General features: G+C 46.7%; 1 protein-coding gene across 1 annotated transcript in view; it reads left to right on the top strand.

Moving 5' to 3' along the window:
- ndst2a (N-deacetylase/N-sulfotransferase (heparan glucosaminyl) 2a) overlaps nucleotides 1-25113 on the top strand; it is a 630597-nt gene that overhangs the window by 150814 nt on the left and 454670 nt on the right. The window contains exon 3 of the mRNA XM_072491345.1: nucleotides 20712-20753. The gene's annotated coding sequence lies outside the window, so the exon portion shown is untranslated. The remainder of the gene's footprint in view (nucleotides 1-20711; nucleotides 20754-25113) is intronic.

Below are 25113 nucleotides of genomic sequence, written 5' to 3'. Positions count from 1 at the left end.
CGCTTTCAGCTTCACCGTTGACTTGAGGGGTTCTTGGTGAATTGGTAGTATGGACAAAGCCAGACAATGCCCTGAATTCTTGGAAGTATTCATTGCCAAAGTGTGGTCCATTGTCTGACATCACAAGGTCTGGGATTCCGTGTTGCAAATATCTCCTTCAGCAATGTAATCACTTCGTCAGAGGTATGTGACCCCACAGTTAATTGTCTGCTATCCACCTGGAGCAGAGTTTAGTACAATCAACAGGTGTCTTACCTCTATTCAAAGACACCTATCTCAAAACATTCCCATGGTCTTGATAGAAAGGGAGATGGCATCACTGGTTCTCTTGTCAGCTGATAATGAATAGCGCAAGTAATACAGTTCGATATTGTTTGTTCTAATGACTTTGAGAGACCTGGTCACCAAACAGAATATCTTGCTCTGGCTCGGCATTTTGTGATGCCCAATCATTGTAGTAAGTGGAGTCTCTGAATGACCAATATCTTGTCATCGATTAGTAAATAATCAACCACACTGAGGGGCCCTCTCTGTTCATAGTACTGTTTGAGAATGGGATTGTGCAGCCTGTGCGCTGGTCAGTCTTTGACACAGTAAGGGTTTCTACATCTTCAAAAAAGACTACATCCCCTTGTTCAGGTCTTTACGGGACACCGTATTCTGCCACTTTCCCAGAACATTCTCTGCCTTTGCATCAAACTTCATCACCCTCAATCTGAATCTTTGAAGCGTTATTGTGAATGTCTTGGAATTAAGAGTGTCACTAAGAGCTTGTGACCTGTCTCTGTCTTGGAAGTGGCGATCAATAATATAATCTGCAAACTATTCATAAGTCTGTGACTGTGTCAAAGAACAGGATTCATAGTAAACAGACTTCCAAAACTACCAGTAAAAACTCCACACAGACAGTCACCCAAGGCCGGAATCTAACCCTGGTCCTTGGCGCTGTGAGGCAGCAGTGCTAACCACTATGAACTCTTCTCTTTCAACCCCCCCCGCGAATCTCATGTGTTTCAATTTTATTATTTGTGGAAGAGCGCTCCAAACTTTGTTTGCTAACCTGACCAGATCTTTCTTGCTGACATCCCTCACTTTGGGACAACATTCACATTCATTTTTTAAAAATAAACTTAGAGTACCCAATTCATTTTCTTTCCAATTAAGGGGCAATTTAGCGTGGCTAATCCACCTAACCAGCTCATCTTTGGATTATGGGGGCGAAACCCACGCAAACACGGCAAGAATGTGCAAACTCAACACGGACAGTGACCCAGAGCCGGGATCGAACCTGAGACATTGGTGCCGTGAGACAGCAGTGCTAACCCACTGTGCCACCGTGCAGCCCAACATTCACATTCATGAGCGGAACACTGATGCGGCCATTGTCCTTTGATGGGACTTTTCAGTCCTGTGATGAAGTTGAGGGTTTGACAGCGTAACAACTTGCTCAGCAGCTTAAACAGAGGGTGGGTTTTAAATATATATCTAAAATATCGTTGTCCGCTGGTGTTGAACAAAGCCGCTGTGCTCCAGATACATGGTGCCCTATCCCTAGGCATCGTTCCCTTTGTCCCTTTTCAGTTAATAACCTCCTGGGGAGGAATATTTATAATTCTGCAGGTGACCCAGATAGAACAGTGCTGCATTGCTCGGTCTGTGTTGTATGACGGTCAAGGACATGCATTCATAGGACTGTCAGACAGTGAACTTGTGACATTTCTGAATAGTGATTAAAACCATTAGCCGCCTCCAAAATAAGAGATACTTGGGGCATTGTTGGCCTTTTTTTTTTCTGTCACGCTGCACATTGTATTGTGTATAATTTTCTTTGGCACTGTTATTCATGGTTGTTAAGCATTCCACAGATGACTCATCTGAATGGTTGTCTTTAGATCTACTCTGACTAGTTTATTCCTGTCCCTACATTTGTGGATGTGTACATGTGGAGTCATGTTTCTGACCCACAAGCAGGCTATTCGGCCTGTCGGGTTCATGCTGGCTCTCTGCAGGACAGCCCAGTGCCATTCCCCAGTTCGATCTCTGTATCCCTACGAGTTTATTACCCATCCAACTTTCCTTCAATTCAAAAAAGAAATTTTTTTTAAAAAAAGAGTACCCAATTATTTTTTTTCCAATTAAGGGGCAATTTAGCGTGGCCAATCCATCTACCCTGCACATCTTTGGGTTGTGGGGGTGAGACCCACGCAGACACGGGGAGAATGTGCAAACTCCACACGGACAGTGACCCAGAGCCGGGATCGAACTTGGGACCTCGGTGCCTTGAGGCAGCGATGCTAACCACTGGTCCACTGTGCTGCCCCTCAATTTCCCTTCAAAATCATCGATTGCCTTTGTTTCCATCACCCTTGTGGACAAAGAGTTTCATGCCATTTCCACTTGCTGTGTCAAAAATAAAAGGTTTCTCCTCCCATCCTGGGTATATTCCTTGCCCCAAGTGTGTGTGTGTGTGAGGGAGGTGTGTGTTATGTGTGTGCTATAACACAAATCGATACACAATTGTGAATATATATGTTTTACGTTGATGTGGACCCCACTGCGTAAAAAGACAGCGGATACCGATCCAATAGAAATTGTCAACCATGACTTGGCTAATTATTGGAATGAGAGGAGTTTGCAGGGTTATTAGGAAATGGACCAGTGAGTAGGAGTGACTGGATAGCTCTGTCAAAGGGCTGGCACGGGTCTGATGGGCTGAACGGCCTCCTCCTGTGCTGTATGATTCGGAGCATGATGGTGGTTTGCACTTCGCAGCAGCTTCATGCTTGAGGCTATCAAAAGTAATGAAAAATGCATTAAAAGGTCGGGATGAATAGATTGAAGAAGTTGGATTTTTGGCAGCTTGTAAACTTGTTATAAATAATAATCAGTGTTGGGCAGCAGCGGGGGCTTTTAATAGTTTTCACTCCGCATGTTTCCTGGCTTTCCCGTTGAAGCAAAATATTTAATTTGGCGACTTCAGAAAAGATAAGCTCGTCGGTCAGTGGACACTTTGAAGAAGGAGAATATCTTCGAGGAGCAATTCTTCCTGGGCAAAGATCACGTGGACAAGTAACTTGCAAAGCAAAATGTTTTCCAAGAGGGATATGTTCTGCACATAATGCGATCTGTGTGGATTCTGCGGTCAGCTGGTCAGGTTTTCAGCTGTGGTCCAGTGTGTCGCCTGTGAGTCAGGCGGTTTGTGGGTTTGAACCTCACACCAGCTATTTGAGTGTCCGCACCAGGCTGACTGTGGTGCAGAGAGAGTGCTACACTGTCAGCGGTCACATCTTTTGGATGAGATGTGAAAACAAGGCCCTGTCTGCACTGGGGTAGGTGTAGAAGATCCTGACGCACTACTTTGGAGGAAGGTCAGTCGAGTTATCACCGACATTTGTCCTTCAATCAATGTCACTTTTTCTCTTCCAAATAAATTCCCAGTGATCTGGTGATTATCATGTTCCTGTTTTGTGGGTTCTTGCAGTGTGCATATCCGTTGTCATATTTTCTGTATTACGATAATTATTTTTTTGCACTTACTGTAAAATGCTTTGAGGTGTCATGAGGTCATGTAAGGCACTATATGAATATAAATTCTTTGCTTCCTCTTCCAGGTCTGCACCAATTTCCATTGTATCTGTTTGTGAAGTAACTGGAGACCCTTTTGCACTGTACAGATGTGCGGGTAGCTACCATCAACCAAAAACATAGACATTGAATTTACAGTGCTGAAGGAGGCCATTTGGCCCATCGGGTCTGTACCGGCCCTTGGAAAGAGCACCCCACTTAAGCCCGCGTCCTCCACCCCCTACCGTAACCCAGCAACCCCACCCAACCCCTTTGGATACTAAGGGCAATTTTGTATGGCCAATTAACCTAACGAGCACATCTTTGGACTGTGGAAGGAAACTGGAGCACCCGGAGGAAACCCACGCAAACACTGGGAAAACGTGCAGACTCCGCACAGATAGTGACCCAAGCCGGGAATTGAACCTGGGACCCTGGAGCTGTGAAACGGCAGTGCTAACCACGGTGCTGCCGTGCCGCCCGGTTCATAGCATAGTTTATTTTTGAAAGGGCAATATAGAAAACTTGCGTTTGACTCTTGCGTATGCAACCCGCTTCATTCACTCACTCCGTACTCCAATCCTTGCCAAACTCTGCACTCATAGCAGAGACTACAGTAACTTATCGGTCCTAACCTTTCACAACCTCCGAATGTGCAAAGCTACCAAAGCCGCTTCAAGTGTCGTCACTGCTGGAACATGTGGAAATGTGGCAACCAATTTATGCACAGCAAGTTCTGATGAACCACAATGTGGGAATGACCCAATCTTCTGATTTTAGTGACATTGGTTGAAGGGTGACTATTGGCTAGGACTACGAAGGGGAAATCACAGTTGCTCCTTGACTGGTAAGAGAGCAGACAAAGCACCTCGTCCGGCAGCTGGCGCTCCCTTAGTAATGTGCTGGGGGGGGTCAGTCTAGCTCATGAACTCAGCGAAAATCTATGTAGCCACTCCCCAACTGAGCGGCAAAAGAGGCTGCGCTAAAACATTTAGATTAATGACTGGGTTGTTGGCTTGAGGGAGGTTCAGATTTTATTGCACATGCTTAGCATTGCTTCAGTGTTCTGATTGAATAGAAGACCTTTCTGGAGGATTGTGAATGTGGACACTAATTGATTGGTCAAGGAGCAGACCAGAATTGGCTTGTGCATACATTTAATTCTGGTGGTAGAGAAAGCATAGCTCACATTGATACGCGAAGTGGGAATGAAATGTATTCCAGGATTTCAGCTGTTCGTTTGGTTTCTTTTTCCCTCTCGTTGCTTTGAAGGAACGTTGATTTGGGGCGACAGTAGCATTCTCCCATTTAATCAGCCACTTGCCCTGTTTCTAAAATGTGCCCAAATGCTTCAACAGTGACACAGTATTGGATTACTAAAATAATTGACTGCCTGGCACAGCATTACGCGAAGTTTTAAATAGATTGGATATTTCTAACCTCGAGCCAATCTTACCCCTCCAAACAGTTCAGCGCGCTCCCTGTTCCCACCTGCACACTGACCTCATCGAAACGCAAGTGTAGCCAGTAACTGGCGCATTGCAAGGAGGCAGTCGGCAGTTATTTATTTTCTACTTCGTGTGTACACACGGGTGCATGTCGCCACCATCATGGTGTTGGAGTGAGATTGCAGGATGCCCCGAAGGTTTCTTTCAAATTTGTTCTCCGGATAAAGGCGGCTTTTAAGGCTAAGGCCAACATTAATTTCCATCCTCGAACGAAACCCCTTCAGAAAATTGTGCTGATCTCCTTAAACCACAGCAGGTGTGTGTTGTAGAGAAACTCCCGCATTGCTGTTCAATATGGTACTATTGGAATTTGACCCAGATATTATATATCTAATGGGATGGTGCATGCCTTGGGGTTTGTGGTCCCTAAGGCCATCACATTTGTAAATTAGTTGACTTGTTCTTCTTAACCATAGTATTACTTTACCTTTCTGTGATATATTTCGGACAGGAGTTTCTCAGCAGTGAGCCAGTATTTGCTGGAGGAGGACTCTGTGTGCTGAACACTTGAAGAAATACCACATCTGGTTTTCTTTTTCACACTTCCATGGGTGACGTTGGCAAGGCACTCATTGCAGAGACTTCAGTAACTTATCGGTCCTAACCTTTCACAACCTCCGAATGTGCAAAACTACCAAAGCTGCTTCAAATGTCGTAACTGCTGGAACATGTGGAAATGTGGCAACCAATTTATGCACAGTAAGTTCTGATGAACCACAAGTGAGAATGACCCAATCTTCTGATTTTAGTGATTCCTATCCCCAGCTGCCCTTAAACTGATGTCTTGCTGGACATTTCAGGGGGCAGTTAAGAATCCACCACATTGCTGTGGGTCTGGAGTCGCATGTAGGCCAGACCGGTTAAGGATGGCAGCTTTGCTTCCCGAAAGGGACATTAGTGAACCAGATGGGTTTTTACAACGGTGGCATTCGGCAATAAATGATAGTGTGATGGTCGTTATTACGGCAACTAGCTTTCACTGACTATCCTTTAACAGTGACTACCTCCAAGTCCCAAGTGGAAGACCATTGAGGCAGAAGACAACACAAGCAAAGGGCAACAAGCAAAAATGGATCAACTGCTTTAAAGAAAACCAAACCAACCACTGGAGACCGCCTGGATATCTGAACATGGGGTTGGATGGGTGTTCTAACGTTAGCACATAGTGGCTGCAATACCCATCATTGGGATGTGTTGTGGAGGGCAGAAAGGGATGCATGTTAAACTCTAGCAGGAGAGGGGCCTAGTCCGCATTGGTTTTTGTCAGTAAAAGCATCAAAGCTGTGACTCTTGTCATTGAGCAAGGTCGGGTGGGTTGACAAACTGATTTATTCGGCTGCTGGAGTGTTTCTGCTGTAGTTTGGGATGTGGAAAAGTTTCGCTGAAATGGTGTGCATATATATGAATGTTGTGTTTTGTTTCTTTTTGTGTAAATGTTTTCACTTGGAGCCCTTTGGGTCATGTCTTCGTTTTGTTATCGAATGTTTCCATTCCAATATTCTCTCTGATGTGGGAGTGCTTCTCGCTGAATGCTGAGGTCGATTACCCCACCCACCCCGCCTTGCACATTACCTTGAAGAGCATAAAAAAGGCTCAAAGCAAGAGATTGAACGCGAGTGCTGAATTTTGTTTTGCAATGACTTGTGCTAAATGAATTATTGGACAGAAAAAGAATCACGTCACAAGCCATTAACATCAGGCAGAGAGAGAGTGAGAGAGAGAGATAGTCTTAATCCCATCACACTGGGCTAGATTCCAACTCCCATCACAGGATGGTGTCTACCTTGAAGTCTGCCAGAAAATGCTTTCTGCTGGATTTGGGGAATACTATGTTTATTCCTTTTAAAATGTAAAGGGAAGTGAGGCGATTCGAATGTCCTGAGTCTCTCTGCCTCTCCTGTTACAGGGTGCTGTTGAGGTACATTACTGTGGGGTTCAGCTGTATAGGACTGCAATGGGAACCCAGACGCTGGGAGTCCCGATCCCAGGGAATTGGGAGTTAATAAAATGATTCGCATTTGCTGATGGATTTTGCTCAAAGATTCCACCTTGCTTCCCATACTGACACCGTTGGATGCTTAGTCCCCCCTGCATTGCCCAGAGGCAATGAATATACCCTAGCCAATGTTTCCACTGTGATCTTGAAAGTATTGTTGGAAAGGTACACAGAATGTCTGGTGCTCCCGGAGGAGGGGCTACTTGTTCATCGACTTAACCGTGACTGTACTATTCTCCTCAACCATTCTTGGCAGTAAGTTTTGTGTTCTAACAGATCTCAGGGTAAAGAGGTTTCTTGTGAATTATCTATTACATTAGTTGCGATCTTATGTTGATGACTCCAGTTTTGGGCTACATCCCAAACTAAAGTACCTTCTCCGCTTCTATCCTATCAAACTCCTTCGTAAGGGTGATGCTGATGTCGGCCTTCGCTTTTCTAGAGAAATGAGTCCCTTTCTGGATCGATATAATTGCTCAGTCCTGGTATCATCCTTATAATTCCATTTTTCACCTTCTAATGAAAGGTGCCTTCTTTTCCTTTAGAAAAAGTAATTATGCCTCGATATATATTTTCTGTAAAATGGAGACCAGACTCTGTAAATCCAGACTGGATTCGCAAGCTACCAGACAGGTCCGTAAAGTCTAACGTTAACTGCTCTTGCTGTCAGAAACATAGAACACCAACAGTGCAGAAGGAGGCCATTCGACCATCGAGTCTGCACTGTCCCTCTGAAAGAGCAGCCAATTTAGGCCCCCTCTCCCGCCCTATCCCTTAACCCCACCTAACCTACACATCTTTGAACTGGGGGAGGACACCCACACGGTCACGGTGAGAACAAACAAACTTCACACAGACGGTCACCCAAGGCAGGAATCGAACCCGGGTCCCCAGCGCTGTGAGGCAGCTGTCCTAACCACTGTGCCACCGTGCCGTCACAGTTCTGTGAAAGACATGATCCCCTGTATTTTGCTTACATTTTTTAATTAGATTTTACTGGAGGATCTCTGCAGGCAATCATTGCAGAGACTGTGATTAACGGGTACACGTGCTTGTGTGCATATGTGTCTGTGTATATGAGTGGCGTGGTTTAATATTGGCCAGTAATACTTTTTTGTTTAAATGCCTTTCAACCAAAGTGCATTTGGTATCCCTCATGGAATAGATTGCAGTCTAATTTATTGAAGCTGTAATATTCTAGAGTGCATTTTCTTTATGGTCCCGAAGTGTTTTGTTATATTCCTTTAATGGCGCTTTTACTCTAACTAGTCTGTAAGGAATACAGCTCACTGGAACTGATGTTCATTAATTCCACAATTTTTAGACTTTGGAATATTGTTGTAAATCTCCCTTCACTTAGGCTAACCTCCCTGTTTATTCTGCACTCCCCGCGCTTTTAATTATTTGCTTGTAAATGTTGCCTCCTAGGCCTAATTTTTGCAATCTTTTTTCTTTGGTGAGGTAGCCTGATTTATCTTCCTTTAAAATGTGATTATACGTATGGGATATAATACAGCCGGGTTCAGAGCACTGCCTCCTTCCCACTACTTGGACTGGATCTGGATTCTCAAACTTCCTGGTCCCAGGGAATGAACAGGAAAGAAATTCATTCATCTAATCATTGGAATCGCCTTTTTACTACTGGCCAGAAACAATCTTCCATGAATAACCATTCGCTCCGTTTTTGTTTGGTGATATCCCCAATGTGCCTCCTTTTTTTTGGCAAGGCCCACAGGAATACAATTCACCATGAACATAGAACAATACAGCATGGGCACAGGCCCTCCGGCCCTCCAAGCCTGTACTGGTCATGATACCAAACTTGGCCAAAATCCTCAGCACTTCCTTAAAGAACAAAGAACAACACAGCACTTTTATACTTTCTCTATGTTGTTGGCCCATTTGTTAGTAAGGTTTTCAATCATTGGGTTTGCAAATAAGGTCTTGACTGTTAATTATTTCACAAAGATGCAGTTGCCTGGGATAATATGTACCTGTTGTGTTTCTATCTTTTAAACATTTTCAATATTTGTGCAGAAGGAGGCCATTTAGCTCATCGAGTCTACGCCAATCTCTGAAAGAGCACCCTACATTGGCCCATTCCCCCACCCTATGCCTTTAACCCCACTTAACCTGCCCATCCCTGGACACTAAGGGGCAATTTAGGATGGCCAATCTACCTAATCTGCAAATCTTTGGACTGTGGGAGGAAACCCACGCAGACTCCACACAGACGATCACGCAAGGCTGGAATTGAACCCAGGTCTCTGGCGCTATGAGGCAGTATGAAATAGCAGGAAGAGGCCATTCGACCCATTGAGTCCGCTTTGCTATTCCGTAAGATCATGGCTGATCGGATTGTGGCCTCAACCACTTTCCTGTCTACCCCCTCTTCTTTCCCCCCCCCCCCCCCCCCAAAAAAAAACCCCATAACTCTTGATTGCCTTGCCGAGCAAAAAATCTGTCCACCTTGCCATTGGGTATGTTCTCCAGATTCCACTGCTCTCTGGGAACAGAAATCCAAAGAGTAACAACCGTTTGAGAGAGAAATTGTTCCTCCTCTCTTTCTTCAATGGGACAAAGCCGCAGAATAAGGGGGTGCTTATTGAAGACTGAAGGATTTCTTCTCTCAAAGGGTGGTGAATCTTTGGAATTCTTTACCTCAGGAAGCTGGGAGGCCCAGTCCCTGAACATATTCAAGGCTGAGATCGCTAGGTTTTTAATCAGTGGGGAGTTGAGGGTTATGGAGATAAGGCAGGAATGTGGAGTGGAGTGATTGTTAGAATAGCCATGATCTCATTAAATGGAAGGGCTGAATGATCTATTTCTGTTTCCTATGGTCTTATGCTCTCTCTCTCATTAGATTCAATCAATTCAATTAAATCAGCTTTTAATTGTCTCAATTCAAGGGAAAGCGAGCTTAGTCTGTGCAGCCTATCCTCACGTGATTTTACCCCTTTTCCCTTGTCTGAATGGCGGTGGTTTTGCCCTCACGGCCCAAAACAAAAGTTGCTGCCTAATTGCACATTTTTCACAGAATTGCTTCATTTTTGTTGGCTGCCAGTGCTCAACTTTAATCAGCTGGGAATCTGGAAGATTGCTCACATGAGTCTGTTTCTAAGTTGTAACAGTGACTTTAGTTTGAGGGTCCCAGACCTTTGGGGTAATTTTGCACAAGCTAGCCATGCGAGGGTGGTTTTCACGGCCTGTGCAAACAGCACGTTCATTTATGTGGCATTTTTCATGACCTCGGGACACAGTGTTCTACAGCCAATGACGTACGTTTTGAGGAGCGGTTGACGTTGCAAATTCCCACAAAAAGATAATGAGCCGATATACTGCGGTGACCTGGCTATTGATTGAGGCACAAGTGTTGGCCACGACATGGGGAATAATCTCTTGCTTTTCCTCGAAGAGTGGCCAGGGATCTTTAACATCCATCTAAGAGGACAGATGGGCCCTTGGTTCAATGTCTCGTCTGGAAGACGAGCAGCATCTAAGGGCACCTGAGGAAGAATATATTGGCCTTAAATTTACCAAAATGTATTCTTTTAGGGGTGTGTGTGTATTATTGCCGATCACGAATTGCCATTGAACTGAATGGCTTGCAAGGCCAGAGGGTGCATTGCTGCAGGCACATGTAGGCCAGACAGGGTAAGGATGGCAGATTTCCTTCCCTAAAAGACATTAGTGAACCGGGCATGTTTTTACAGCAATCGACAATGGCTTCATGGTCACTATTACTGAGATTAGTTTTTCAATTCCAGATAATTAATTGAATTTGGATCTCACCAGTATGGGATTTGAACCTTTGTGCCCAGAACATTGGTCTGGGCCTCTGGGTTGCAAGTTCAGTGACATTACCAGTGCGCCACTGCCTCCCCTAAAAGTTATGCCTGGATTCCCAAGGGTAAAATTATGAGGTGAGATTACGCAAATTAAAATTATGTTTGCTGGCATTTAGAAGGCTAAGAGGGGATTTGATTGAAGTTTGAAGTATTAAGGGGACAACGAGTTTCTCTCTGTTTACCTGATTTACGCTGATTGGAGTAGGTGTGATGGAGTGGGGGTGGGGGGGATCAATGGGGCTTGTCTAAGAATTGCAATCTGACATATTGAGAGTGAAATTAGGAAATATTTCTGTGTACAGAAATGGCAAATGATATGAGATCAATTGTTAAATTAACAACTGAGATTGATAAGGTTTCTGGTCTTGGATATGGGGCCAAGACCGGTATTGTAGATAGGTTACAGGTCAGCCATGGTCTTGTTGAATGGCATAACAGGCCCGAGGAATTACATTTAACTGGCCAACCCCCTGTTCTTACATTCTTCCTCAAGGTGGCATCTCTGACTAAGCTGCACGAAGGATGTGATCCTGGACTGGGGCTTGAACCCAGACCTACTGTAGGTGAGGGTGGCAGGCACTGAGCTGAGGCTGATGCATGAACCTTTCGACTTAACCAGTGCTACTCCATGAACAATGTCAGATATGAACGGCTTGCTGAGGTACTTGGTGGTGGAACTTCCATGTAGCCACTGCACCGGACCCCTGCCGGGGGAGACTGGCTGAAGGAAAATATGGGGAGCAGATCTGATGGGTTATTGGAACTAATGTTTTGCTGCATGATGATTCCTTACAGGGTGATACGGTGGCTGCCCCACAGCGCCACGGACCCTGGTTCAATTCCAGCCTCGGACGACTGTCTGTGTGGAGTTTGCACATTCTCCCCGCGTCTGCGCGGGTTTCCTCCGGGTGCTCCTCCCACAGTCCAAAGATGCGCAGACTGGGTGGATTGGCCATGCTCAATTGCCCCTTCGTGTTCAGATGATTAGGTGGAGTTACGGTGGGGGTGTGGGCCTGGGGGTGGGGTGCTCTTTCAGAAGGTCAGTGCTGACTCGATGGGCTGAATGGCCTCCTTCTGGACTGTACGGATTATATGATTGGAGCTAACATACCTTTCTTGCGGTGTGCAGCTACTGCGCGAGGGGCCCTTAATTGCCCTCGATATTTTAATTCAGGCATAATGGCAGTGTCTCTGGGAGAATAATCCAGAGCCCTGGGCCAATGCTCGATGAGTTCAAATCTCTCCACAGCAGGAAATTAAATTTAAATTTGATTAATGAAGTCTCGTCTCCGAATGACGCCACAGAATTATCATCGATTGTCGAAAAAACCCAAGTGGTTCACGAATGTGCTTGAGGGAAGGAAATCTGCCATCCTTACTCGGTCTGACCTACACGTGACTCCAGAACCTCCGCAATGTAGTTAACTCTTAATTGCCTCCCCCCCCCCGCCTCTGAAACGGCCTGGTATGCCAATCGGTTCAAGGACGATTAGGGATGGGCGACTAATTCTGGCCTTGCATGCCGTCGAAGATTAATTAATTTTTTAAAATTGCAATTCCCCCCCCCCCCCCCACCGGAGATCCAGGCTGCCGGGATCTGAATGATACAAATAACTTAAAAGCAATTTCAGGAGCATTAGAGCCAGCTACTGTGGGGGAAGTTTCCTGTCATTAGTATGAGATATCCACTTAACAGGTTCAGGGACTATATTCTCTCCAGATTTCATTCCCCTCTCCCCACTCACTCCTCGTGTATTCTCAGCATCTGATTTTATACACCAATAGCAGAAACAGTGTTAAACATCCCATTAATGAAGAGGCTCTTTCATGTCATAATGGATTCCTTCTGGAAAAATAACCCATTTTGAATCTGTGCTTCAGCCATGAGAAGGTTGTGCGCTCCTGATTTCTCCTGGGGAGCAGGAGACACTTCATGTCTTTTTTTGCTGATTATTGGCAAGTTACATATTCAGCGCCAGTAATGCTGACACTCGAGGCTTTTAACTAATAGAACTTTCAAGATCGCATGCGGTCATTCGGCCCATTTGTTGCTGGAATGCTAGCTCCGCATTGCAATTGTCAAATTGAAAACTAATATCTCTTCGTTTTTCTTCATCTTCAAAAGGGTGATCTCAGAAACTGTCCTCTTTTTTTTTTTTTAACAGCTCAATAATAAATGAGGCAGATGTAATAATCTTTATTGTCACAAGTAGGCTTACATTAACACTGCAATGAAGTTACTGTGACAAGCCCCTCGTCGCCACATTCTGTTCGGGTACACTGATCTTTATGCTCTTGGACCCATGGACCACCCCCTCCCCCCATGTCGGGCTCACTGATCCTCTAATTATTCCCCCCTTCTTCCTCACAATCCTATGGCCCGCCCTCCTGTCGCCACTCGCGGTTTCATTGTGCCGATGGTTTTGGTGCTCCGCTGCTTGCCCATACCCTCCAGCCCAGTCGACCTTCACTCCGTGAGCTGCAGCGGTGGGGCGACCTCCACTCTCCGTTGGTCAAAGTCAGGTTACAGCCTTTGGAGATCTAAGGTGGAGCAGGGAGACGGAGAACCACAGAATCCCTACAGCACAGTAGTCCCCACCGACCCTCTGAAAGAGCTCCCTTCCTAGGCCCGCTCCCCCGTATCCCCACCTAACGTGCACATCTTTGGACGCATAAGAGTAGATTACTTTTCCCTTCTACATAGTTTCCCCATACAGATGAAAACTGGTTATTTTATATGTGCCCTAACCTTTCTCCAATTATTAGCTGGTCTGAATGAAATCTAGACCATGCATTAAATTGTCTCAGTATTAACATGAACAAACTGAGTGAGTTGGAAGACACACCTATAAAGGAACTGCTTATTACTCCTTCCATTTATTTATATGGGGGCAGATGAGTTGGATTACTTTACAGTCTGCCTGCCCAATTTTCTCATTACTAAGTAATCCATTGGATTCATGAAACAAAATAATCATAGAATCCCTGCACTGCAAAAGGAGGCCATTTGGCCCATTGATTCTGCATCGACTCTCCGAAAGAGCACCCTGCCTAGGCCCACTCCCCCGTCCTATTGCCGTAACCCCACCTAACCTGCACATCTTTTGGACACTAAAGGGCAATTTTAGCATGGCCAATCCACCTAACTTGCACACCGAAACCAGGGATTGGTTTAGCACAGGGCTAAAGAGCTGGCTTTTAGAAAGCAGACCAAGGCAGGTCAGCAGCACTGTTCAGTTCCCGTACCAGACTCCCCAAACAGGCACCGGAATGTGGCGACTAGGGACTTTTTACAGTAACTTCATTTGAAGCCTACTTGTGACAATAAGAGATTTTCATTTAATTTCATTTCATCTTTGGACTAAGAGAGAAAGCCCACGCAGTCACGGGGAGAACCTACAAAGTCCACACAGACACTAACCCAAGGCTGGAATTGAATTCTGGTCTCTGGCACTGAGGCTGGAATACTAACCACTGTGCACCCGGGCCGCCCCAAGATTCAGATCTTGCAAAATAAAAATTATTATTATTAGTTTAAAATATCTCTCCTTACCTTCACACGCCACAGTGTGTAGTTTGAAAGCTATTGTACAATCACATGGTGCTTATGGGGACACTGGTACTTGAAAAGGGAGCCAGACTACCTGCTGTTTCTATCAGTTTCTCTTCATAACCCTGTCCCTCCCGTATCGAGGAGGAACGCTTTGAAGGGACTGACGGTTTTTAAATGTAATATGGCCGCATTATCTATCTGTTGGCAAGCTGCAACCCAACACTGATGGAAAGCTGTTATTGTTATTCTGCAGTGTGCATGAGCTCTGGCGATGTGCTAACAATACACGTGAGTGTTTTTTAGCAGTTGTGTAAGAGTGGGGCTGACGAATATACAGAATTATTATCCATATGCACCATACGATTAATTTTTATTACCCAGCGTCAGGAGCCGAGAATGGCCGGTGTCGTCAATTAAAAGGCAGGTTACCTGAGGGTGTTTAAATTCAACCAATCTGAATACTCCCGAGTGTCGCGTGGTGATGTGGCTGCGGTGTAATGAGAAGTGTGGGACCAGAATCTAAGTAGGCCGAGACCAGAGAATGGGCAGGCTGTAGGCAACTGCCTGTGCGTTTGACAATTTTTAGCAGTTGTGTGAGAGGGAGAACATTTCACTGTGTTCACTTTTGAATGTTAATTGTGAGGAGGAGGTAGGGGGTTTGCAGGCTGAAGGGTTGCCTAGGGCACCAAATACTCTTTGCACCAATCCCAGTTGAGGATGGGGGTATTTGTGGAGTCGCCTCCTCGCGTTAGTTTCATTGTCCACCACCATTCATGACTGGAAGTGGCAGGACTGCAGAGCTTTGATCTGATCTGTTGGTTTTGGGGATCTCGCAGCCCTGCCTGTTGCACCTTCCGCTGTTTGGCATGCATGTCGTACTACTAGTTTGCCAGCTTATGTTTGGGTATGGTTGGTTCTGCTCCTGGAGTACCGTCCTGCACTATGGTGGCAGTGGTAAACTGGGGAACATGCCAGGCCGTAAGACTATGGGCGGCACGGTAGCACAGTGGGTAGCAGTGTTGCTTCACAGCTCCAGAGTCCCGGAATCGATTCCCGGCTTGGGTCACTGTGCGGAGTCTGCGCCTTCTCCCCGTGTCTGCGTGGGTTTCCTCCGGGTGCTCCGGTTTCCTCCCACAGTCCAAAGATGTGTAGGTTAGGTGGATTGGCAATGCTAAATTACCCTTAGTATCCAAAAAGGTTAGGTGGGGTTACTGGGTTATGGGGATAGGGTGGAGGTGTGGGCTTAAGTAGGATGCTCTTCCAAGAACCGGTGCAGACGCGATGGGCCGAATGGCCTCCTTCCGCACTGCAAATTCTATTGGCCTAAGACTACAGATTGCAGTTTATTACAATTCTGCTGCTGCTGATGGCCCACAGTGCCTCATGGACGCCCAGTTTTGAGCTGCTAGATCTGTCCCTGAATCTCTCCTATTTAGCACTTAAGTAAGATACTGAAATTGGAATCTATCAGGAGCAGTAACCAAGGCAATGCGCAGTTGTCAATGCACTGAAGTAGCTGTAATGTTGCATCCTTGAACAGGGTACAATAATTACACTATCGGCCTTCAAAGATTTAATCCATATCAAACTTTAAATATTCTTTTAGCTGTTGTCTTCTGAGCCTAAATCCCACATCCACTTCTTCAAAATCTATTTTGTTTTACCTCCAGGGATTTCAATAATCTCTGCGTTACATAAAATACTTTGAAAAGGTTAATGATATTTTCACTTCGCTGTAACATTTTTCTTCCACTGAAACTCATGCTCCCGAAATGGTATTTGCGTTACTGCACAGAGTGTTACGATGCTCTTTTTAAAAATAAAATGTTTTTATTCCCCATTTTCACATTTTCCTTCAAAATTTACACCCCACCCACAGACAGTAAACTGTAACAAATACAAAATCAATCCCCTTAACAATAATAACGACCCCATCCTCCCACCACCCCAAACAGCGGCCCACCTGTCAATATATGCATCCAATAAAACAAACCCTCCCACAGTTGAAACAAAAAACAAAGGAGAAAAAGGAGTCCGGGACAGCCCATAGTCACCATTGACCTATAGAGTCCACCCCCCCCCCCCCCCCCCCCCCCCCCCAAACACACAGTCTCCAACTCCTCCCGTCCACTGCCTCTCGTAAAACTCCTCCCTCTAAGCTCGGTTCCTTCCCCCCCAACTTTCCACCCCGGCTAGACCACTCGGACCCTGTTCTGCCAGGCTCCGATGGCCGCAGCCCCTCCCCCACCTCACTCCCGTTCACTGGCCGGCTTAAACCGGCCAGCGTGGAGGCCCCCGCCCGGGTCCCTTTCCCCCTTGCCCGGCCCTAGGAAAGCCCAGAAATCCCCTTTTAGCACACAAACCCCGCATATCCACCTACACCCCAAAGAGCCCTCTTTTCAAGTGAAAGTCCCATCACTTCCCTTGTCCAAATATATACAACATTGGCTCCTTTAGCCCCTACACCCGCATGCAGTGAAACAAAAAAGAAGAAAATACAGTCATGAGGTTACATCGGCACATGGCCATTTCTCAATTTCTCAGTTCTGCCACAGTCCTTCTGCCTTCGTAAACTCTTCCGCCGTTCCAAAATAAAAGTTCTTGAGCTTGTAAGTCACCCTCAGCTTCGCTGGATATACAATGCCGCACTGCATCTTGCTAATGTACAGTGCCCTCTTCACCCGGTTGAAGGCTGCCTGCCTCCTCGAGAGCTCCACCGTAAAGTTCTGGTATACATGTATACCAGCTCCAGCCCACTGCACCACCCGCTTCTGCTTGGCCCAGCACAGGACCTTCTCCTTCACATTGTACCTACGGAAGCACAGAGTCACTGCCCTTGGTGGCTCACTCGCCTTTGGTACAGGCCTCTATGACCAATGAGCCCGATCCAGCTCTCATCGGGAGTGATCCTCCCCCAATAGTTTCGCCAGCATCGCGGCAAAATACTCAGTCGGCCTCGGTCCTTCAACTCCTTTGGGCAGCCCCACAATCCTCAAGTTCTGTCGCCTGGATCTATTTTCCAGGTCTTCCATTTTTCCTCGCAGATCCTTGTTAGTATCCATCACCTTCCGCATCTCTTTCCCCATCGAGGCAAGTTGATCACCGTGCTGCAATAACGTCTCCTTCCCTTCCATCAGCGCCTCCCCTTGCTCTCGCACCTCCGCCACTGCGCTCGCCACCTCCGTCCTCACCGGGGAAACCGCCTCCTCCACCAGCACACTCAAAACCTCCCTCATCTCCTTCCTCATTGTCTTCATGTATTTTGTAAACTGCCTTTCGAATTCCGCAGCCATTACCTTAGTTATTTCTTCAGCTGTAAGCAATGCGGCCTCACCTGGTGCTCCAGCCTCCATTTTCCTTGGTGACCCCGCGGTGATCGTTCCACTCCCCAACGGACCTTCAGCTGTTTTTTTTAACGGCCTTTTTTTGCTCACCCTCGACATTCTCCTTTACTGTGCCTTCACTGTGCCTCCTCTGTGCCTTCTCCCTGCTTTTGTCGCCTCCGTAGACCCTGGGACCAGGCTTAAAGCCCCGAAAATGCCGTTCCCGAACGGGAGCCCTCCATTGTGCGGCTGCCTCCCGCCCGCCGTCACCGTAAGTCTAAGTTACGATGCTCTTTAAGAATGCGTGCCGATGTGGCGTAAAGCAGTTTGCAATCTTAGACCGAAACCTAGGCCATGTTAACAATAGATATTTGCCAGTGAAGTAACCTCCTCGAACCATGTAACCCTCCACAATCTCTGTGCTCCTTCATTTTGGGCCCATTACATATCCTAGAATTCCTACATTATAGGCGGCTGTGCCTTCCGCTGCTGAGGCCCAACAAGAATTCCCTAGCTAAACCTCTCTGCTTTTCCATCACATTTCTCCTTAAAATCTATCTCTCTGACCAGGTTTTGCACCATCTGTCCTAATATTGAAGGGTTGCTATGTTAAAGGAACTCTATAAATGCTTGTTGTTGCCACATAGACACTTGGCTCAGCACATAGTGTTCTTGGAAGTGAATTGCTGGAGCATTGATATCTTTTGCTTCAATCGATTAAGTAGAACTCGAACACACCACTTTCTGACTTGGAGCTGCCCACTAAGTCACAAAACCTAGCGACAATTATTGTAGATGAAACAATGGTCATTGTACGCCACTCGCCCTCCCACAGGGGACCACGGAAGGACTAACTTACCTCAAGGACCGGTAAGTTGGGAAAACTCCCAAGTTTTGTTTGGATCCCTCAAGGAAGTCCCTTGGATCAGGCAACCTTGGTTCAAACTCTTAACCCAAGTGTAGATACTCAGCCTTCGAGTACATACTTGGCACAGTAAATGTTTATCGAAGTAGTGCCAGTGTGAGATTTTTATGGGATTACAAAAGCTCCAATCTCTCTCCCTTCTGGCAACAGATCTCTTGGTGGATTAAACAATTCAATATGTTAATGTGATGTGTTGATTCAGCAACCTGGGGGTCTTGTCACTAGTAGTTTCCTAGTCTTCTTGGTTGGAAACAAATCTCATTACCCGCTCCTTCCTCTGAAAACCACCTCAAACCCCTTCTTCCACCAAAGCTGAGAGTTCAAGTCTGCAGTTCAAGTCATCTTCCAAATCCATGACCTCCATCATCTAGCAGGGCAGCATATACTTGGGGATGCCAGCACCAACAAGCTCCCCTCCAAGCCACACGCCACCCTGACTTGGAATTATATCACCGTTCCTTCACTGTTGCGGGTGAAAATCCTGTAACTCCCTAGCAACACTGTGGGTGTATCTGCAGCACATGGACTGCAATACTTCAAGGTGGCAGCTCACCGCCATCTTTAGGGCAACTAGGGATGAGCGATAGATGCTGGCCTAGCTAGCGACATCCATATCCCACAAACAAAATAATTATCAACTCTTCTCATCTTTCAATAGTTGCTTCATATAATCTGATTAATTATTTGAGTGATGTGATTCTGCTATATTGATTCTACGAATCAAGTTGGTCAGATTAAGTTAAGTCAGCACGGTAGCACAGTGGTTAGCGCAGTTGCTTCACAGCTCCATGGTCCCAGGTTCGATTCCAGCTTGGGTCACTGTCTGTGCGGAGTCTGCACATCCTCCCCGTGTGTGCGTGGGTTTCCTCCGGGTGCTCCGGTTTCCTCCCATAGTCCAAAGATGTGCAGGTTAGGTGGATTGGCCATGATAAATTGCCCTGAGTGTCCAAAAAGGTTCGGTGGGGTTACTGGGTTATGGGGATAGGGTGGAGGCGTGGGATTAAGTCGGGTGTTTTGTCCAAGGGCCGGTGCGGACTCGATGGGCCGAATGGCCTCCTGCCCTGTAAATTCTATGATAAATACTGAAACCTTTCACTTTTGTGTGCGAAACATCAATGAGATCACTGTTACTGGCAATTTTGTCTCAAATAAGTGATAATGGCTGCAAGACAAGATAGAATTAATTAATTTAATCTTTATGTTGCTTTGCTTCTTAGAATTTGTGTTGTCCTCACTTTCGTGTCTTAAAGAGTGAATTCTTTTAATCCCGAGCCAGCAAATCCGATGCTAATGACTGAACTGACTCTGACGTGAAGCGGATTGCGAACAATTTCTCCGCAGAGTCACATCAAAGTGCCAGGTGGTGTCTGGGCTCCACCATGTCGCAACGGCAGTGCCATGTGGAGGCATCTTTTTCCACTGACACTGCTCTTGTAGTGTGAATCCTAACATTGTTTTTCACTCCTCGCTAAGTGCGACATCTGGAGTCTTGATGCACAGTGCCATATGTTGAATATTTATACCAGAAAGAGGATCAGTTGTTCAATCCCTGCCCCGAGGCCCATATTGAACATTAATGGGCAGGTGTTGAACAAGGCACAGCTGTGGATGCAAGCTCCCAACCCCCACCCCAGGTATGGTCCCCTGGTGTAAAGTTGTATGGCGGTTGTGTGAATTCGGACCGAGGTGATTGCTTGAACAGTTGATTAACTGAAGAACTCTGCTGCCTTTACATGCTGTCTCGCAATTGTGCGTGAGTGCCTTTCTGTACACATCTCCCCCAGTCCTATATCACTACCGTTGTGCACAGGTTGCTTGGCAGCATGTAAATGAATGCGCATTCTACACCTGGGCTGTAATGTTCTCGCTTGAACTTGTACTGCAGCATTTTTGGTCTTGGAGTTGCTTTTTGTGTAGATTGTCCTTAATTGCCAAGTTCACAAAAATATCATTGGATGGAAAGATATTGACTGAAATAATTTATTCTGTTGCAGATCTGTGAAAGCATCCACTGACCACAATATCATACTGTGAAGGTAAGGACTCCGTACATTAAATACATTAAATCGGACATCCTGTACTCAAACTAACAGGGTGGCTCTGCATGGTTTTCCAGTCTGTTTGTGACCTGTGTGACCCGGGTGCCATTGGCTGCAGTAGATGCTCCTGTCAAAGCTGGATGTTGTTGGCCTCGTATATTGTGGACAATCGGCCAAGTCCTTTGTTTGGGATAGTTTGTGTAACATTCCTGTTCACATTTGCCAGCTAGCTAGTGAGTAATATTTGGGACTTTCTATTATTGTCCCCCTCCAAAAAAATGCCCTCTTTGTTGAATGGAAGGATTACGCGTCAAATCGGTAAGGAAACCCTTTTTATTTTCCCTCTCTGCCGTCACTCCCTTTCTCCACTTCCTTCAAAGCAAAAGGGTTTTAACTGTTGGTTCCATTGCTGCCAAGCAGTGTGAGGGGGGGGGGGGGGGGGGGGGGCGCCTAGCCAATAATGTCTGTGTGTTCTGGTCCTGCCCGAAGTTGGAGAAATATTGAGGGTCGTTTTTAAGCATCATGTCGAGGTTCTGCAAGTGGAATTGGATCCGGGTCTCCTGGGGGCCATATCCGGGACTGTAGATGGGAGTGGGGGCAGACGTTTTAGCCTCCACCTCGTTGATTGCTTGCATGCAGGTTCTGTTGGGGTGGAGGTCAACTTCTCTCTCTCACTCTCTCTCTCTCTCTCTCCTCTCTCCTCTTTCTTCTTCTCTCTCTCGTCCGCCCCCCTCCACACCTCAAGATAGGGGTCTGTCTGTTTTACATTTTGGTGACCTGGTTGCTGTCAAGGGGGGGTGGGGGGGGTTGTATGTGTATTGTAAAACTGTCAAAATGTTGAAAATTTGTACAAAAATATTTTTTTTAAAAAAAATAGATCTGCCCATATCCCATTGAATGACAGAGCAGGAGCAAAGGGCTGTATGGCTCACTCTTTCCTTTCTCCAGTTCTTGACTATCACCTTCAAAAGCAAACACTTTTCCCCATCCAACAATGTGTCTATGTGGCTGCTGATTCTTTCTAATCAGGTCTTGAAACTCTGAGGTGTTTCTTATTTCGTGTTTCTTTTGTGACGGGAGGCATTTTAATTGGCTCCCATCTCAAGATTTTGATTTTCTAAAACCAATGCTCCAAAATTCAGCATTTGGAGATTCTCCACTGGCTTTGCGTTGAAGTGCACACATCTGCTAATATTTGTTCTAGATACCAGCATGTGACACCGTATTAGTGACCAGTGGTGCGATTGCAGCTCGGACCTATGTTGCCTCGGGCGACTATGGGGTGAATGTGCACAGAGTTGACGGTATTGCTGATAGGAATAATCTGATCACAATTGCTTCACAGCTCCAGGGTCCCAGGTTCGATTCCCAGCTTGGGTCACTGTCTGTGCGGAGTCTGCACGTTCTCCCCGTGTCTGCGTGGGTTTCCTCCGGCTGCTCCGGTTTCCTCCCACAGTCCAAAGATCTGCAGGTTAGGCGGATTGGCCATGCTTAATTGCCCTTAGTGTCCAAAATTGCCCTTCGTGTCGGGTGGGGTTACTGGGTTATGGGGATAGGGTGGAGGCATGGGCTTGGGTAGGGTGCTCTTTCCAAAGAGCCGGTGCAGACCTGATAGGCCGAATGGCCTCCTTCTGCACTGTAAATTCTATGATATCTATGAATGCCACCTGAGTCAATTCACGCCAGTGCGTGTGGTGTTGAACAGCACTGCTTTCTCTCACTTTCTGTGTCTCCCTTTAGCACGGCTCACCAGCAATGCTGGGGTGGGCGCCTGATGAACATTTTCTAATCTGCTTTTAAGGCACAAATATTTAAGTGGACGTGTAGGTCATTCAGCCAGCAACATCCCTGATCAAATAACATCAATGCAGCTGGGTGACCTCTGACCGTCAAGACTGTAATCGGACAAGTGGATGATGTTGCTCATCGTGAATGATTGATGGGCAGTTCCTCTGTAAACGCAGCCAGTGCGATGCAGTTTTATTTAATACCCCAGCTGTACACATAAATGGATGTGAACTACGCTGAATCAAAACATTTCCTTTGTTTAATGTGGCACGGTCTGTTTTTTTTTTCTTACTGTTGTGTTCGGGATAAATTGGAAATGCTGGAAGTCTGGAATAAAAATCACAAAACGCACTCGCTGCATAATGTTTGCAACATGTCGGCTGTGTAACCCGTCATCAGAGCTGGAAGCTAAGAAGCAAGTGAGCATTTTAAGTAAAAGATGGAGATTGAGGAAGGAGAGCCAGTGACAGAATCAATCACAGAGAATGTGCTCAAAGATTTGCTTTGGACCAGACTGTTGGCTGGTACAAAAGATCAGATGGGGAAATGACAGAGGGGTGTGCAAGTAAGGAGGGGAGGGGGAAATGGTTTGAAAAACCACGCAAATGAAATCTGGCAAAATAAGAGTAAAAGAAAAAATGGGCAGCACGGTAGCATAGTGGTTAGCACTGCTGCCTCACAGCGCCAGGGTCCCAGGTTCGATTCCCCGCTGGGTCACTGTCAGTGAGGAGTCTGCACCTTCTCCCCGTGTCTGAATGGGTTTCCTCCGGGTGCTCCGGTTTCCTCCCACAGTCCAAACAAGCACAGGTTCGGTGGGTTGGCCGCGCTAAATTGCATCTGAGCGTCGAAAGATGTACAGGTAAACGGGGTTTACAGGGAAAGGGCGGGGAGGTGGGTCCAGGTGGAGCGCTCTTTTCGGAGTTTCGGTACAGACTCGATGGACTAAATGACCGCCTCCTGCACAGCAGGGATTCTTTATTTTTAAAAAGATAATCTTCATTGTCACAAGTAGGCTTACATTAACACTGCAATGAAGTTACTGTGAAACGCCCCTAGTCGCCACATTCCGGCGCCTGTTCGGGTACACTGAGGGAGAATTCAGAATGTCCAATTCACCTAACAGCACGTCTTTCGGGACTTGTGGGAGCAAACCGGAGCAGCCGGAGGAAACCCACGCAGACACTGGGAGGACGCGCAGACTCCGCACAGACAGTGACCCAAGCCGGGAATCGAACCTGGGACCCTGGTGCTGTGAAGCAATAGTGCTAACCACTGTGGTACTGTGCTGCCCTAATTTTCTATGGAAAAGAGAGAAGAAAATCTGAGGGTGTGGAAATTTAACAGAATATGCAACTGCGACAGCGATCGGGCAATGGTAAGGAAAGAGGAGCAGCGGTGAACGCAAGTGCTCATTGCTTTTGAATGCAAGACACGAGTTCTCCACTTACATATCAAACCTGCCTCCCCACCCTTGCCCTATTTCAAATGTTGTTTTTAATATTCACCCTCACACCCATTGACAGGTCTGTGGAATTCGCGGATATGTGCCAGGTGAAATTTAACAGGGAGAAGTGCAAACAATTTTAGCTAGGAAGAGCGAGGAGAAGCAATATCGGCGAAAGGGTACAATTCTAAAACCGGTGAGGAACAGAGGTTTCTGAGGGTGTATGCCCTTTCATACACCTTTCAGTATCCATCTTGTCCAGTCCCCTCAGGACCTTGTATGTTTCAGGAGGATCACCTCTCATTGTTCCAAATTCCAATGGGTATAAACTCAATCTGTTCAACCTTGCGTAATGAGAGAACCCCTTCATCCCAGTGATCAGATCAGCGAGCTTTCTCAAACCTGCTTCAGAGGCAATGATATCCTTTCTTGGATAAGGGGACCCAGTATTTCAGATATGGTCTCACTAATGCCCTGTACAACTGTAGCAACTATTCCCAACTTCCATGCTTGATTTCCCCGGCAATAAATGCCAAAATTCCCATTCCCGTAAATTGGACGAGCAGCCAACTTGGCATCCATTAGCTTTGCCCCTCTGAAGCATGAGCAATGAGCGCCCCTCCGGATCTTGAGGGTCACGGTATTTGAAGCGAGCAGAGGGGGACATGGGTTATGAGCTTCAGCCCGAAGGTGGGCTCCAAAACCACACTTTCTCCAACCAAGGGGGAGGGAGCGGGATTCTCCGGTCACTGTCGCCAAAATCACATTCGGCGATCGGCCAGAGTACTCCCCATCTGTGTCAAAATCGGGGGGCAGTGCCGCTTTTGTGATGCGCCGCCCCCTCGAAAACGGCGTCCGAGTACGGCGCATGCCGTCGGGGCGGCCTCAGGACGTTAACTCAGGCCCTCCCTCGAAGCTCCTTCCCCGACGTGCCGAGTTCCCGACAGCGTGGAACACTTATCCTCTTTTCTTTATTTGCCGTGAACCCGGCATGGCGGCTGCGGACAGAGCCCAGTACCACCACAATCAGGGTAGGGCCGTTCCACAGGCGGGGGGGGGGGGTCTGGGGATGGGGAGGGGGGTTACCGGGGGACGGTACGTGGTAGGCCATTTCTGCGAGCGGCC

Source organism: Scyliorhinus torazame, chromosome 28 (assembly GCF_047496885.1).
Source record: "Scyliorhinus torazame isolate Kashiwa2021f chromosome 28, sScyTor2.1, whole genome shotgun sequence".
NCBI classification, from domain to species: domain Eukaryota; kingdom Metazoa; phylum Chordata; class Chondrichthyes; order Carcharhiniformes; family Scyliorhinidae; genus Scyliorhinus; species Scyliorhinus torazame.
The sequence above is the reverse complement of the archived record's forward strand: the minus strand, read 5'-3'. Positions and strand labels throughout refer to the sequence as shown.